The 16285-nt window shown below is 42.1% G+C and overlaps 1 protein-coding gene across 13 annotated transcripts in view; it reads right to left on the bottom strand.

Moving 5' to 3' along the window:
* The window catches only part of PIP5K1B (phosphatidylinositol-4-phosphate 5-kinase type 1 beta), a 97836-nt gene extending 88873 nt beyond the window's left edge, over positions 1-8963 (bottom strand). For 4 of the 13 annotated variants that reach the window (XM_021530504.4, XM_021530503.4, XM_085567567.1 and 1 more), the window contains exons 1-3: positions 8756-8961; positions 4542-4676; positions 3941-4047 (exon numbers count right to left, since the gene is read on the bottom strand). The gene's annotated coding sequence lies outside the window, so the exon portion shown is untranslated. Of the gene's footprint in view, positions 1-3940; positions 4048-4541; positions 4677-8755 lie in introns of all 13 variants that reach the window. The other 9 variants (XM_021530509.4, XM_085567568.1, XM_085567562.1 and 6 more) reach the window with 5 other exon arrangements.
* Positions 8964-16285: the final 7322 nt, after the last annotated feature.

The raw sequence follows: 16285 nt of genomic DNA, 5'->3' as shown, positions 1-16285 counted from the left end.
AAGGTATAGTGATCTTTACCTTGACTCATACTCCAAAAGAATACACTGCATGGCTACCTTTCCAACAGCCTAGAAGGCAATTTTCACCCCTCCATCCCCAGATACATCTCTCCCAATACAGTCAGCAAACATACTGGAGGAAAAGGCTGAATAGGACTATATATTTTCTTAGCAATGTTTTGTTAGAATTATGCATACAGAAATATTTGTATATTCAGACAAATCAGTAGCAAGTCTTTTCAAATTTGTAAAACCCTAGAGGAAGAGAAACAAACACTAAAGAGAAAGGATTACAACACAGCTGACTCACCCCTTCACGGAGTTTTGAATGTCAAATTTGACACCGAAGTAACTAAGTAATACAGTATCCAAAATCTTAACTCAGACAGCACTACTGAAATGGTGTTCTTATCTGAGATAGTTTTGATCATGTGTAGTGCCCCTTGCCAAACTCAATATAGCCATGGTCTCAATGGCTACTGCATTACTCCTGTCAAAAACCTCTTACAACACATTAAGACTAAGACTATAATTAGGTATAAAAAGGGTGAGCATCTGTGGACACCAGGAAGTTATCTTAGCAGTAACCAGGATATCTCAGAATCTTACAATTTAGCTCAATCATACTTTGAAGATTTTCAATATAGCTCTAATAAGAGCCTCTCAAATTTCTCAGCTCTGTTTTAATAATGCAACTTTACAGCTTGGGTTAGAGAAGGTACATAGCCATGAAGACTGTTCCTTTGACCCAAAATAAATATTTTCATTAATCTTCTAATTGGAGATAGACAGAACTGGTAGCTGCAATGGATTTTTACACTACCCAGATAGAAACCTGTCTTCTTCCAAATTTTTTGGCTCATGAGTGTTTTAAATGTTTTACCAGCAACTGAGTTCACTAGGGTAAAAAAAAGATTAACAAAAAGTTCACATTTCCCAAATTTTGTAAGCCAACAGATTACAAACATCCCTCCAAATCACTCATAGATCAGCAGAAATCTTCAGGAAACCAACAAAAAGCCATTTGACATACAGCCTGTGAGTAATTGCCATTGAGCAAACCACAGTTTGAGATGTGCTATCTCATTCAGTTAGGCCTCTTCATGAACCAAAAAAAAAAAAAAAAAGATTTGGGGAAGAAACAACAGTTTGTAATGAATCCAAAAGCAAACATTTACTGGCTGTCATGGTCCAGCGGCTAAGGGCAGGAGACTTCACAAGATTTTTTCCATAACTAAATGGCAATGCTATTCCAGCACTGGGAAACTTTTCTACACATGACACTCAGCAAGAGCTGCAGACACAGACCAGCAGCTAGCACAGGTTGCCAGCCTTGGTACAGACCTGGGACCACCATCAGGCTGCTGCTGCTGGTATCTCCCTGCTCCCCCCACTGCTGCTGTTGAGAATAGCTACACTGAGACCTGGAGAGTGATGGACATACCCCTCCTACAATTAATCACAGAATCACAGAATGGTTTGGATCAAAAGCATTTTTAAACACTATCTAGTTCCAACCCCACTAGCCATAGGCAGACCAGGGACGCCTTCCACCAGACCAGGTTGCTCAATGCCCCTTCCAACCTGGCCTTGAACACTTTCAGGGACAAAGCATCCACTATTTCTCTGAACAACCTGTTCCCATGCCTCATCACCCTCAAAGTACAGAATTTACTTGTAATACTTAATCTAAACCTACCCTCTTTCAGTTTAAAGCCATTCCCCATTGTCGTATGACTACATGACCTCATCAAGCGTTCAATTTAACCAACTCTCTTACCCCCTTTAGATATTGGAAGGCTGCCCTAAGGTCTCCCCAGAACCTTCTCTGTTTCAGGCTCAACATCCCCAGCTTGTCTTCAGAGGAGAGTACTTCCAGTCCCCCACATTATCTTCATGGCTCTCCTCCTGACTCTCTCCAACAGGTCCATGTCCTTCCTGTGCTAGGACCCCAGAGCTGGATGCAGCACTGCAGGTGGGGTCTCAACAGAGCAGAGGGGCAGAATCCCCTCCAATGCCCTGCTGGCCATCCTGCTTTGAATGCAGCCCAGGATGTGGTTGGGCTGCAAGTACACATTGCCCAGTCATGTCCAGCCCCTCATCAACCAGCAACCACAAGTCTTTCTACCCAGGGCTGCTCTTAATCCATTCTCCTCTCAGCCTGTATTTCTGCTTGGAATTGACAAAAGCCCCATGCAGGACCTACATGAGATTCACATATGGCTGCCACAGTCCCACTGGATGCCACCCCTGCCCTCCAGCATGTTGACATCACAAGTTTGGTGTTATCAGCACAGCTGCTGAGGGTGCACTCCGTCCTATGCTCCCTGTCACCAACAAAGCTGCTAAATAGCTCCAGTCCCAATACCAGCCCCTGAGGACACCACTCATCACTGCCCTCCACTTGGACATTGAGCCATTGACTGCAGCTGCTTGAGTGCAATCATCCAGCCAATTCCTTATCCAACAAGAGGTCCACCTAATAAATCCACGTCTCCTCAGTTTAGAGATAAGGAACAGTGGCAATGTTTTGTGTAAGTCCAGGTAAGGGGTGTCAGTTGCTCTATAACCCTGTTATAGAAGGCCATCAAATTTTTCAGGTACAGTTTGCCCTTAGTGAAGCTATGTTGGCTGGTACCAAATATATCTTTATTTTCCATGCACCAGAGCACATTCCCAGGAGGATCTATACCCTGATTTTGCTGGGCACAGAGGTGAGACTGTCTGTCCTGTAGCTCCCCTATAGTTAAGGTATCATCTAGCTGCATGGATCTATCCTCTGGCATTTAGCTGATTCACTACAGACCAAGTATTCAGGCCAAGAACTTCTTGTGAAAACAAACTCACCAGAAGAAAAAAAGCAAATTATTTCCCCAGATAGCAAAGGATGGGAATCTCTGCACACAGTGCGAGGAGAATCCAGTCCATTCTCTCCCTTGGCACACACTGATCTGATCATGGGCTTTGCTGGAGTAGTAAAAGTAGCTAATTTTGCTACAAAGTATCAGCAACAAGGAAGGAAAAAACCAAAACAACAACAACAACACAATCCTGATGGGCACAGAAAGTGATATTCAGGCTGGGGGCAAGGCAGTACCAAGCTGTTAAAAACCAAGCAACAAGTTTCTCTCTCTTGACTAGATCAAATGAACACAAACAGCAATTTCACGCACTCAATCATCTTGTCAAGAGCATAAGAAATTATCAATTCCTTCTCTTACACCTGTCCCCTGCCATTTACAACCCACCCACTGCAGCACAACCCCACAAATGTGGGTTGAACCTGCAAATTGCCCCAGCTAAAGAGCCAGTTGAACGACAGCTGCCCATCATCACGCTGGTTTCTTTTGTTCTTGCAAAGTTATTTTTAATTCAGATCTGTTCAGTGATCCGATACTATCACAAAGCCTTACCAACAGTTGTGCAACCACAGCCAGAAAAGTGGCAAACTGCCATAACACTTGTAGCATTTTTAGCCAGCTTTGTTTGATGCTGAAGGCAATGTGTCATTAAACTGCACTGCTCACCAAGCTGTAATCTTAAACGGCAGCAGCTTTCTTCAGCTCAAATGGCACTGTTAAGTTTCTGGAGCTGTTTAGCAAGGCTTAATAACTGTCAACTGCTGCAAATTACACCAAGATTTCTACTGTTGAAGGGTATTGATTTTAAGTATTTCTGCAATTAAAGGATCTTTGCATTTGTGTTCATAATGTATAATATAATTGTGGTCATAAACTAAAAACTCCACAAAAGGACATCAAGACAGACTTTTCAATTTATATTTTCCCTTGCCAAAATACTGCCAAATTCTAAGTTTGACAAAGATAAAAGGAGCCAAGTGGAACCTGATTCCAGAAGCCCAACACTTTTTTTTTTCATGATGAGTTTTATGATTCACAGTAAACTGGTCTCCTTTTGAAGAGAATAAAAATCCTCTTACCAACAATGGATCTTGATCTGCAGTCAAACATTTCTTATGCAGCACTGAATGAGTCTTTCAGCTTCTGTGCCTCAGCTCCAGGGTGTGTAATATGTGTGTTCTCTGATCTTAAAGAGAATTTTAGAAGGTACATCACTATCTATAGAATTTAAAATACTGCAATAACAAGGATCATATAAAAAACCAGAATGTACCAAACAGGGGGTGGCCCAGATGGCATGCAATCACAAAATACATGAATCTTGAGCTAAAAGAGCTAGCAACAAAAATGAACACAGCTACTGAAACGGCCATCATCCAGCACCTGCTTTACTAGACAGAAACATCCTATGACTATGCAAATACACAGCATCACAAAATATTTTCCAAGTAACTTAATTTTTTGATTATGATGCAGCTGATAGCTGTGACACACTGAAGAAACTACTGTGAGCTTACTCTTACTTTAAAATTTCATATTTCAAAACACAAAACACAAGCACATCTAGACAAGAGTGAAAATAAACAATGCAAGTGCAACTTCCTCCTACTTCACTGATGACAAATAAAACAGACCAGCTTTACTGCAAGGAGGAAATAACAATAAAATAGTAAATTGCACCTTGCAACAGGTTGATATGGTTTTCCAGTCACAGCTAGAGAATGAAGAAGGAACGTAAAAAAATGGAAACTCCAGCTCACTGAAGGAGGACTTCAATTTTCTTCCTCACATACAAGGAGGAAAGGTCTTTCAGGACTGTAAAAATGTGAAGAATAAGACAATACACATGACCACATAACCACAACAGTAGTCTGCAACAACAAATTAGACACTTTGTGGGTATTCTCAGAGGGAAACCGAAAGTTTCTAACCAGGCAGAAGGCTGAGAAACAGTTGAGAAGAATGTAAATAAGGTTCTTTATCTCTCTTGTTCACATCGTTTAGAGATAAGTTTGCCATTGTGCATAATTCACTGCACACCAATGATTTGACATGTTTTTACTTCAGGACCAATGGAATTGGTCTGGATGAAGCTCTCTATAAAGAGTGATGTATTTTGAAATAAATCAGTTATACTCTCAGCCTTCTGAACAAAGTCTATTAATTCCCATCCTGCCTCAACAGTGTCAACACTTGATCTATTTAGAGAAAATAAAATTCAGAGTACCAGTGCTGTGAGCCTATAACAAGTAGTGGATAGTATAAAACTGATTCAAATACAAATTGCACTTAGAGAAGGAATGATCCATTCAGTACTTCGCACTGAATGGCAGGATGTCAGCAGAGAAGACATGAAAACCATCGTTCCAATTCCTGCTTGCTATGCCAGCAAAGTCTTTAACTTGAAAAAACATTCCTTTGCATTAACTTATGTAGAGCTTGCTATCAGGCAATATGAGGTTTTAATCAATAAAATAAATACCCAACTGCTCATCAATATGCTCTAAATTCACATTTTATTTTGCCTGATCATTGAAGTTTGCTTTTTAACTTCTACAATAGATAAATTTCAAATATGGCCATCACATAATAACATCATAAGCACATCACACAATCATATCACAAGCAATAGAATCTTAGAACCATTTAGGTTGGAAAAGACACTTAGGGTCACTGAGTCCAGCTGTTAGCCTGACTGTGCCAGGTCCACCGCTGATCCATGTCTACCCATCTTTTGAACACATCCAGGCATGATGATTCCAATGTCTGACCACCTTTCCAGAGAATAAATTTTTCCTAATACCTCATCTAAACCTTCCTTAGCACAGCTTAAGGCCTTTTCTGCTTGCCCAATTGTTACCTGAGAGAATAGAACGACTCCCACTTGCTACACCTTCCTTTCAGTCTCCTTTGCACTCCCCTGATCCTCTTCTTCTCCAGGCTGAACAACCCCAGCTCCCCCAGCCACTCCTCACAGGACTTGTGCTCCAGAGCCTTCCCCAGCTCTGTTGCCCTGCTGTGGACACCTTCCAGCACCTCAATGTCTGTCCTGCAGTGAGGGGCACAGAACTGAGCACAGGACTTGAGGTGTGGGCTCAGCAGTGCTGAGTACAGGGGGACAATCCCTGCCCCAGTCCTGCTGGTCACACTACTGTTGGTACAGGCCAGAATGCCAGGGGCCTTCTTGGCCACCCAGATACACACACTGGCTTGCGTTCAGCTGCTGTTGACCAGCATCTCCAAGCCCTTTTTCATTGGGCCCCTTTCCAGCCACTCTTCACCAGCCTGTAGCACTTGATGGAGCTGCCGTGACCCAAGTGCAGGACCTGGCATGGCATGTTGAACCTCATACCCCTGCCTTGGCCACCAAGCTAACCTGTCCAGATCCATCCCTCTGCACAGCCCTCCTACCCTCAAGGAGATCAACACTCCCAGCCAACTTGGTGTTGCCTGCAAAGTTACTGAGGGCATACTCGATCCTCTCATCCAGATCACCAATAAAATTCTTAAAGATTGACTGAGCACTGGGAAACATCTCTTGTGACTACCCACCATCTGGATGCAATTCAATTTACCACCGCTGTCTAAACATGGACATCAAGCCAGTTGGTTTAACCAGCAGAGAGGGCAGCTGGAAAAGCCATGGGTTGCCAGCTTCTCCAGGGGAATGCTGTGGGAGACAGTATCAAAGGCTTCAGTAAAGTCCAGGTAGCCTACATCCACAGCCTTTCCCTCATCCACTAAGCAGGCTATCTCCTCATAGGAGGTGACCACATAACCAAAGCAATCACTACAACACCAAGAAGTATACAGTCTTCAATCACGGTGAAAGACAAACCTTTGGGCAGGCTCTCAGCAATTGCTAGCACAGCACTGTATTGTGCAGGGTGCTGAAAAGGGCATGAAAGCTGTGCCAGCTCTTATCTACCATTAAAACCAAATGTGAGCTGGGAGGAAAGGGGGAGGCAGTGCCTTGTAACCATCTACCCAGTTTCTGCTCTAAACTAGCCAAGAATGCCAACACACCTAACCTGCCTTGGTTACACAGAATATAAACACACCGATTAGGTACAGTACGTTCAGGACTGGAGGAATCAGTAAGCACATTTTCCACAGCACATGGAGCACATTACATGGCCACAGAGAAAGCAGTTTTATAATTTCTAGTCCATTCTACTCATGTCAAAAGTAAAAGAAAAAAAACCTTTTGCTCCCTACAGGCTAGACAAGAAAGAGAGAAATCAACACCATTCCACAACACCCTTTTACAGTAAAACATGTGAGCAAATGCTTATTCTTAGGCACATGTTTCAATTCTTCCAATATCAAGAATATCCAAATATATAACTAAAGGCACCCTTCAACTAGCATCCAATGAATTTGGAGAAAGAAATCTCTTGCTGCTTTTAATGGCTTAAGGATCAATAACAAGTCTTAGAATTATTTTCAACTCCCTGTTTTATCTAATTGCAGGAAGGGAAGAATCAAGGAAAGAATGTAATACAGTAAAATAAAAATAATGAAGATAAGTTATTTACAGTCCTGTTTTATTTTCTCCCAATAAATTAATTATTAGACACTGAACTTCAAGAGCAAAAGGGATTTGAATAATTGTGTTCAATTTTGTATTTTCTGAATCAGCTTTGAAATGGCAATAAGGAAAAAACCCAACATATTATGGATAGGAAAAATATTTTGGTGGAGAAACAGGTCACAAATTAGGTATTATTATAGGTTTTGGGAGAGTCAGAGTAACAACTCTATTAGGCATTCATCAGAACATGTATTCTCCACTTTGAAGATGAAAGAATTTTGAGACACAATTTAATGAACTTCATTATAAGCATCTCCACACTAATAAACCATGAGATAAACATCCTATAAATTTACATTGCTACATAAAGTCTAGTGGGTGCTACAATATACATTCATAAATTTCAGAACTGCCAATGCTCCTTAGGTTCATTTTAAGAAGAATTTCTTAAAATGGTTTTAACATTGATCTAAGTCCTCTTCACCTTACGTTACTTAAATGCTAGTGTCATATCAGCTAAATAAATACATGACTCTAACAAATAAAAGGAACAAACCCTGTTTCTTCATCTTAAGCAATATCCTTTCAGAAGCAACATGAAGTAAGTATATTTACATATCCTTAGGGAGAGATAACAACACCAACGCCAAGTTTTCCTAAAGCAATAGCATAGCTTAGCTTTTAAGAGGCAACATTAAAGAGAAAAGAGGGGTGCAGAGGATAAACCAAAAGCCTCTGATTACATAAGCAAGGTACTGGAGAGATTGCTACTTTACAGAAGTCACTTTATGGTACTAACAGGTAAGTTTACTATTGAAGGACTTTCCTTCTATCCGGCTCTACTCAGCAAAATCAGCAGAGAAGTCTCAGTCCAGCCCCGCTCCCCTTGCAGCGCCCAGCCGGACCTCCACGGGGATGGGCTGTGCGCACCTGGAAAAGCAGCGGCAGAGCTCAACCCCGAAATGGCCAGCGCCTCAGGCATACAGGAATCTACCTCCCACCATTCCCCTACATGCTGTTGGGCGCTCTTTTCCTTTAAAGTGCTGCGACCCCACAATCAAGAGACTTAAAAGTCCGTGGAAGTTCACAGACAAATCTCCCCCCTCCCAAAACGAAGACAGACAGACCACCAGACACACACATACAGAGCACGGGAGCGAGACGCGTTCTCGCCGGCGCTCCAGGCCTCGGGGGCCGGCGGGGCTCCCGGCGCGGACAGCACCCGTCGCCGCCGGCCGCCTCATCACCTGCCCCAGCCCGGCTCGGGGGCCCCGCCGGCCTCCGCCCTGCGCCGCCCGCCTTTCCCCAGCCCTTCTCCCCGAGGCCGAGCGGAACAGCAATAAAAGCGTATCAGACTAACCCGGAGAGCCCGCGCCGCAGTCCCCGGGCACGCCGCGCCGCCCGCCCGCAGCAGGGACACACGGCGGGGCAGGGCGGGGCGGGGCAAGCTCCGCGCTGCCCGCGGCCGCACCGGGACCGAGACGGCTCCTGCTCGGCTCCCCTCGCCGCCGGCGCCCCGCCGAGCACCCCGAGGCCGGAGAGCGGCACCAACCCGCCGCTGCCGGCCGGCTCTGCCGCGCTCCCCCAGCTCCAGCGGCAGATGACGGCGGAGGCGGTGCCGCGGACGGCTCCGCCCGCCGGCAGCTCCGCCCTCCGCCCGGCCCGGGGGCGAGGCGGCGGCCCGGCTCGGTGGGCGTCCGCCCGGCCCGCCTCGTCCGGCCCCGCGGCTCGTCGCGTCCCCCGGCCGCTTCCCCGGGGGCTGCGGCTGAGGGCGCCCGGGGAGCTTGTTTGCGGCAGGGGCCGGCGGGCAGCTGGGCTCGGTGGTCCCGGGCCCGCAGGAGACACGTCTGCCAGGGGCTGTGCGGGGCTGCGTGCCGCTCGGAGGCAGTGCGAGCCCGTGGTGCTGCGCCGAGTGACGGCACCTTTGGCCCTTTGTGACGGGGCTCTGGCTCCGCTGCTCACACTAAGAATTTCTCTTCCTAACTAAATTTCCCCTCCTTCAGTTTGTACCCGTTACTCTTCATCTTATCTCTCTCTTCATGACCAAGAGTTCAGCTTCCCTGTAGACCCCCGTCAGATACTGGAAGGTCTACGCAACCTTCTCTCCTTCAGGCTGAACAGCTCCAGCTTTCTCAGCCTGTCTTAGCCCCTGTTCTCAGCCCCTGTTCAGGGCTGAGCCTTTCGGCTTGGACCAGAGGTCAGGGTCAGAGGACAAGGTCACTTTCCTCGCTTCTCATTTATTTCTCATTTGTCACATACGAGCTCTGAATTCTGTTTCTCACATAAAACTGCTTTCTGGGCCAGTCACCAGCAGATGTGCACCCTGAAAAGGACCACTGGCATCATCCACCTGGTCATTCCCATCCATGCTGAGAAGGCAAAAAAAATCGGATTGTTAATTACCCAACATGTACTTTCCACGTTTAAGTTTTTCAGGCCTCAGGAAAAAATTGAGGGGGAAGAATTGAGGAGGAGGACAGTGAGGAAGGCTATAAATCAGTGTAAATGAATGACTGTGGAAAGGAAGCTGTGAGAAAAAATGTGCAAAGATTTCCTGCTGATGAAAATGGGAGGTTAACTGGGACTTCATCTGCAGTACTGCTGCACACAAGAGAATGTCACTCCTGCAGGGCCCTGGGCTCTTCTCAGGGAGCAGAGTGCTGGAGCTGAATTCTTGCTGTGTGAAGCAAGGCTGCACAGTTGACTGCCTACTCGCTGCTTGAGAATACTTAAGAACCTTAAGCTGCTCAAGACCTTTTTGTTCCCGGTAGAATAGACTACTCCCAAGCTACACAACATGAGTGCATAATAGCTCTGCATTTATAGCTGTAATTGCTGATATTGGACAGGCTGACTCACGCGCATTGAATTCCAAGTGCAGAAGGAGCTATTGTGTGCCCGTGTGTGTTAAAGAGAAGAAATAACATAGCATTTCAATGTTCTGCTTCCATTTTTCTTCCATTTTGTTCAAGGTCCTTACTTCACTCAGTTTTTTATCTTCCGTGATACTTATAAAACAACTTCACCACATGTTTACTCAAACCTGTGTGCACTAGCTGCACCACTTAGAGACAGTGGCTGCCCTAGGTCAGAGCTGCAAGAGAGATTCCTGGTAAACTAGCTTCATCCACTGATGCATCAGCTTCTGATTTTCACAGCAGTAGGAGTACAGTGGCTCATATACACGGCAGTCAGATGTGCCATCTGGCTCAGCTCTGAATCTTTAGAGTGGATGGCATTTTTTTTTAATGTATTCAGAATCTGCAGCTATAACTAGTTTCTGGTTATATGAGTATTTTCAAGATAGAAAAACAGAAGATGAGAATAATCTAATACTATCAGGTCTTCTCAAAATATTTTTTTCAGATTTTTAAAGTGAACTGCTTCATGTTATATTTCACCTCAATGGGCAGAACTAAACTGTCTTACAGAACTCTTGCAAAGGAAGTTTTAAGAACTGCAGATATGGTGACACTGGTTATATATGATGAACAGGCAATACGAAGTCCCAGGCCCTTTTCCAAGAGTGGGCAGAACCCCTGACTACTTTCAAAAAAGCATCCTAAAGTAAGAGAAAATTTCTTCTTTCCTCTACTTGCTGAACCAAACAGGGTTTTTTTCCACTCCTGCATATACTCTGTAACAGTGCTATATGATATAAGTAAACTCTCAATAAATGACAAGTTGTGAATCTCAATTATCATGTTTTTCTCCTTACACTTCCAGGGTCTTTTCATAGCACTCTGGGGTCCACCAGCTACGTGCAGGTGTATGCAAACTAGACAGATGGGGCAGGAGTTTCCACTAGTTGTGGTACTAGATTGCTTGTTGCAATCTAATTTTCTGCAATTATCATTTTAGTAGATTGCCCTTGTCATGGATTATGTCCAGCTGGCAACCAAGCACCATCCACTCACTGTTCCTTGGAGTGGGAGGGGGAGGAACTAGAAAAGTAAAAGTAAGAATACACATGAGCTGAGATAAAGCAAGTTTAATAGGTAAATAATAGGTAAACAGTTTAATAGGTAAACCTGTACTTACAAGCAAAGCAAGACAAGAAATGCACTCATTTCCCATGGGCAGGCAAGTGTTAAACCATCCCAGAAAAACAGGACTCAATCAGGTGTAACTTTGACTTGGGAAGACAAACACCATCACAGTCAACATCCCAGGTCCTTCCCCCTTCTTTCCCCAGTTTTATATGCCAAGCATGACACCATGGTATATTGAATTTCTTGGGTCAGTGATCCCAATTGTGTCCTCTCCCAGCTGCTTGTGCACCTTGTTGGTGGAGTCAGTTGAGGAGAAATAAAGGCCTTGATGCTCTCTAAGCACTGCTCCACTGCAATAGAAACATCCCTGAGTTATACACTTGTTTCCAGCACAAATCTAACTACTGTAAAGAACATTATCACATTATCCCTTCCCCAGCCAAAATTCCCTACTGAATTCCATGTTATGCTGCTTTTAGCATACAAGCTAGTGAGGTAATTGCAGAAAATCTGGAGCTTTGGGGGTAGTCAACATATTTTTCTTCTTTGTATAATCACTGTTCAATGGGATTGATGATGATGTTTATATAGAGGATATTTATGACATTCCATAGCAATGTATTTATTCACAAAATATCTGAGATGGGAAAAGTATTATTATATACTTTTACATATGTGTGACTGAAGACATATATTAACAATTATACTGAAGTCAGTTTTAAGACTCATAATTCCAGATCAAAAGCGCTGTGGCAGAGCGACGATCTGGTATAAACATGGTTTTCTGGTTGAGACTCTTTCAGACATTTTATAGGAATTAGCTTTATGCCAATGAGTTTATACTTTACCTGCACAATTTACATTCTTGATGGTGTGGGGAGAAGTCTAATTGTATGTCATGTCTAAGCCAGAACAAGTTTATGCTACCAGGAGAGCCAGTGGTGCACAGCTCCACTGGATGAATTTTGATGAAACCATCAGTAGTTGCAGCTGGATCATTTTGCTGATGCAGAATATTTAACATTTTTCTTGGATTTTCTCTTTATCAAAACTTTTGCATAAGGATGGCAGTACAGAGTGCTCAGTCACTGCAGGATCCTAGAGTTCTAGTTGTCTCTACCAGAGTGAAATCAGGTAATCCAAGTAATTGTTTTGTCCTGCAATCCATGAACAAGTACTGATCTGAGCTACTAACTGCAGAAGTTCAGAGTACAGAGTCCAGCATATACACAGATAATATTTTAGGCCCACATTAGTAATTTCATTTTTACATATCCAGTAAGCCATGGACCAATTTTTGAAAGAAAGTTGTAAAGTTACACTTAGGAAGATCTATTTTCTTCAGCTTTAAAAAAAAAATAAAATTCAGAAACTATTTCTATAAATATGCAAATGCAGCTCTTAGAGTCTTCTGTGTAGAAGTGGGTAATGAAAACTTTTGCTTCAAAAGTCTCTCTCCATAATATGACTTATGTAGGAGGCAAAACAGCATGCAGTTTCAATACAAGCAGTTCTGTGATTTGTTAATGTGGTGAGATTTTTTTCCTCTATAAATGTAAAGCACTATAAAGGTTTCTGTTTCTTCCCTTAATTAAAATAAGCAGTTTTCTTTACTATGTTTCTCTCTCACCACAAGCAAGCAAGATTATTAAAAACCAGTTTAGTTTTCCACCTCTGCTGATTTGATCAGCTTATGAATATAATAAAAGCATGTATATTAAAATAATATTGACCATGATCATTAAGGATATATTTTACTGGGGATTAAAATTTATTCATTTCTTTTATTTGTCTGAATACCCAAGGACATTTTCTCCTATCTAGTAATTACAGATTTATATTATTACATGCTATAATAGAGGTGAATTACATCATATTAGAATGTCAACACTAAGCCTGCATTTTTTTGTTTGTTGAAAACAAAGTAGGACACAAGGCCTTTTAAAAGGGTCCTTACCACTTTTAAGAGAACACACTTTATTTGACAGGGATTACTGAGACTTCTGATGACTGCTTTCAGGTGATAATGAATCTCTGGTATCTAAGAGCTGATTGCTTACACCATCCTACCATCCCCCAGTTTTCTTTTTAATTTACTCTTTTTTTTTTTACTCCACAAGCAATGCAGATAATTGAGCAGAACTAGGCAGTCAGTTTTGCTATAAAAATCAGAGCTCTTCATACAGGTACTCACATGAGCCACAGTCATTTAGACAACTTTTGTCTAGAAGTTGACAAATCTATCATCCTGATCTCTTCCATTGAGAAAAAATATCATCCTTGCACTGTTGGCATTATTATTCTAAACAGAACAGGCGTGCTTTTCTGAAATATGGGAAACCATTTCCTCCCTGAATCACTTTCTTCATGTTTTGGTTGAACTAATATTACAACTAGATTCAGTATTTCTGGATTCCTCACCTGTGACTCCATCTTTTTAGCCACCTGCGTATCCTTGCACTTGTGTTTAATAAACTTTATGAACAGTTCTGCAATAAGCTGTATTTTTTCGATTGTTCTTGTAACTGTGAGGTTGCAGAGCATGCTAACCAGTTGCAGACAGAACTTCTAGTCTGAGTGTTGCCACTATTTTGTGTCTTCCTGAAGAATATTGCATAATCTAAGACAGGTCCACAAAGGAAATTGTATGTAAGACAAAACAGGTTGTAAAAACTTTCTGAAGGTTAAAAAGAGAGAAGCATCTACATAAGTTAAAGTTTCAGCACTGAAAAATGGAGAGCATACAAAGTTTCAGCAGTTAATTAGTTATGTTTTGCTACATGTTTGTTTGAAAAGTCAGCAGTGTTGAGGTCTCCTAGCTGTCAAAACTAGATGACATCGGTTCTGTTTCCCAGTGCAGGGCATGCACCCGAAGTGATCTTATCACTAGAAATTCTTGTGGAATAAGAGTAACAGAGAAATTCTAAACCAGTTCTTAATTTCCTGCTAGTTTCATTGCTTAGTCTGTATAGATGCAAACTGGTTCAAAGAAGGGGAAGAAATAAGTAAAATGTAAAAGTAAATGTTGTCTGAATGTTTTATTGACTAGTCTAGTTTCATGCTTTTTAAAATAACAGTGTAATGACTATAGAAATATTTTAGATAGAAGGGTATATAAAAAAAGTGAGATTGCATTTATAAATATTTTATATCTTTTAAATCTCAGATTTAAAGTTAGATTGCATTTATAAATATTTTACATGTTCACTAATTATACAGTCATTAATTCACAATAAGTTGCATTATTTGGAGTATAAGAATTCTGCTTCATATCTGAAGTAATCTGAAAAATGGAATTTGGAATATATGTTTGCATCTTTAAATTAGATTACTGTATTATGACACAAACCAACCAACCAACCAAAAGCAGGTATTGGCCTGTAGCACACACCCTGCAGACTTTGTCTGGTTTTTGTGGCTTTCTCCTTCTCAAAGCTGTGTTTTCTATTAAAGACACTGAATTGAAGTATGGTGGTTTGAGTGCATGTTTCTTCTTCAAGTTTCTCTGAAAATGAAGTATAAAACTCCCAGTTTATTATCTGGCAGAGCAAGACTGTCTTTCAGGGAAATCAAATGCCACTGCAACATCTTCCATGCAGAGAGATGCTTTCTCCTATACTTGGGATCCTACCCCTCTGATAGTGAGTAATTTTGTTTTAGTCTCTCAGTGTTGTTTTATGTTTTTCTATTTAAAGAGTATCTAATCTTTACAGAAAAATATACTCAGGATTCATGTTGGAGAACTTAACCATGACATGCAGTGCACTTTCAGTGGGTGTTGGCACCATTTTACTGATAAAATCTGGCTCTTGAGGCCCACATGTGTGTAAAGCTGTGCTCACATATATGGCAGAGAGGAAGAAAATTCCATTTCTAAGAGCATTTAGAAGTGGATTGCTCAGATACTAGTAAATTATCTTACTATTTCAAAACATGAAATTGTTCTTGCAATTACATGCAAGTTCTATTGCACTTATTTCAGAAATATGTTTGAAGTCTTTATGAGTTACTACCAGGACTAGAAAGTATTGCTTTATTCCCTAGCTAAACAGAAGTTCTAAATCATGAGACATATCCTTTGCTGGACAGAGGTAGTGACCAAGCCCACATGGATTTTTCTTCCAGACACATTCCTTTACAGCTCCACAGAAACAGAGTTGCAGTGTATTTCTCTTTCTATTGCTATATCACATCATCATATTGGAGAGCAAATGTTGGCACACTGTATTCCTAAGGCTGTATTCCTAACACTGTACACTAAAGCTATCTCCTGTCTCTGTGGCCCAGCACTGTTGGTGCTGTGCAAATACACTGAAGGGAACTCTGGTACCAGATACAAGAGTTGCACAGGCAGCTGAATCAGCCCAGGCCAAGGGTGATCCTACACAGGTAGGGCTCCAAATGCAATGTCTCTCAACACTATCTGTAAATTTTGATAATTAGGCATACTGTACTTTGCAAATACTGGATGAGATGCTGCATTAGGCCTTGTGAGCAATCAAGCAAATGTTCTGTAGTTAGCAAGCTACTGCTTCTAAATCTGTGGAAATGCTAAAAAAAGTTTAGTAATTGTTTCCAGTCACAAAAGAAAGAAAAAAATAATAAGCATAGCAGAACAGACAAGAACATGGGGACATGAAACAGGTTTGTAGGAATTCAGAATTACTTCTCCTCCTCTGGCTAAAATCCAGGATATTCAGGAGAATTTGTTTCAGAGTGTCTGAATCTTCTTTTGACTCCATCCATTGAAACTGTGCATCTGGAAAACCTACTTGCTACTGTTCTTTTATTTGGTGGTCTCTGTGCATTCAGAATTTGGTGTTTGAACCGAAGACTGTCAAAGGTAATGGGACTCAGATGCTGAAAATGTGCCTCAGATGCTATGCTAAAGTCATCAA

The sequence above is a fragment of the Lonchura striata genome, chromosome Z (assembly GCF_050655825.1).
Source record: "Lonchura striata isolate lonStrDom1 chromosome Z, ASM5065582v1, whole genome shotgun sequence".
Taxonomy (NCBI): domain Eukaryota; kingdom Metazoa; phylum Chordata; class Aves; order Passeriformes; family Estrildidae; genus Lonchura; species Lonchura striata.
Note: the sequence above shows the minus strand (reverse complement) of the source record. Positions and strands in the feature narration are given on the sequence as shown.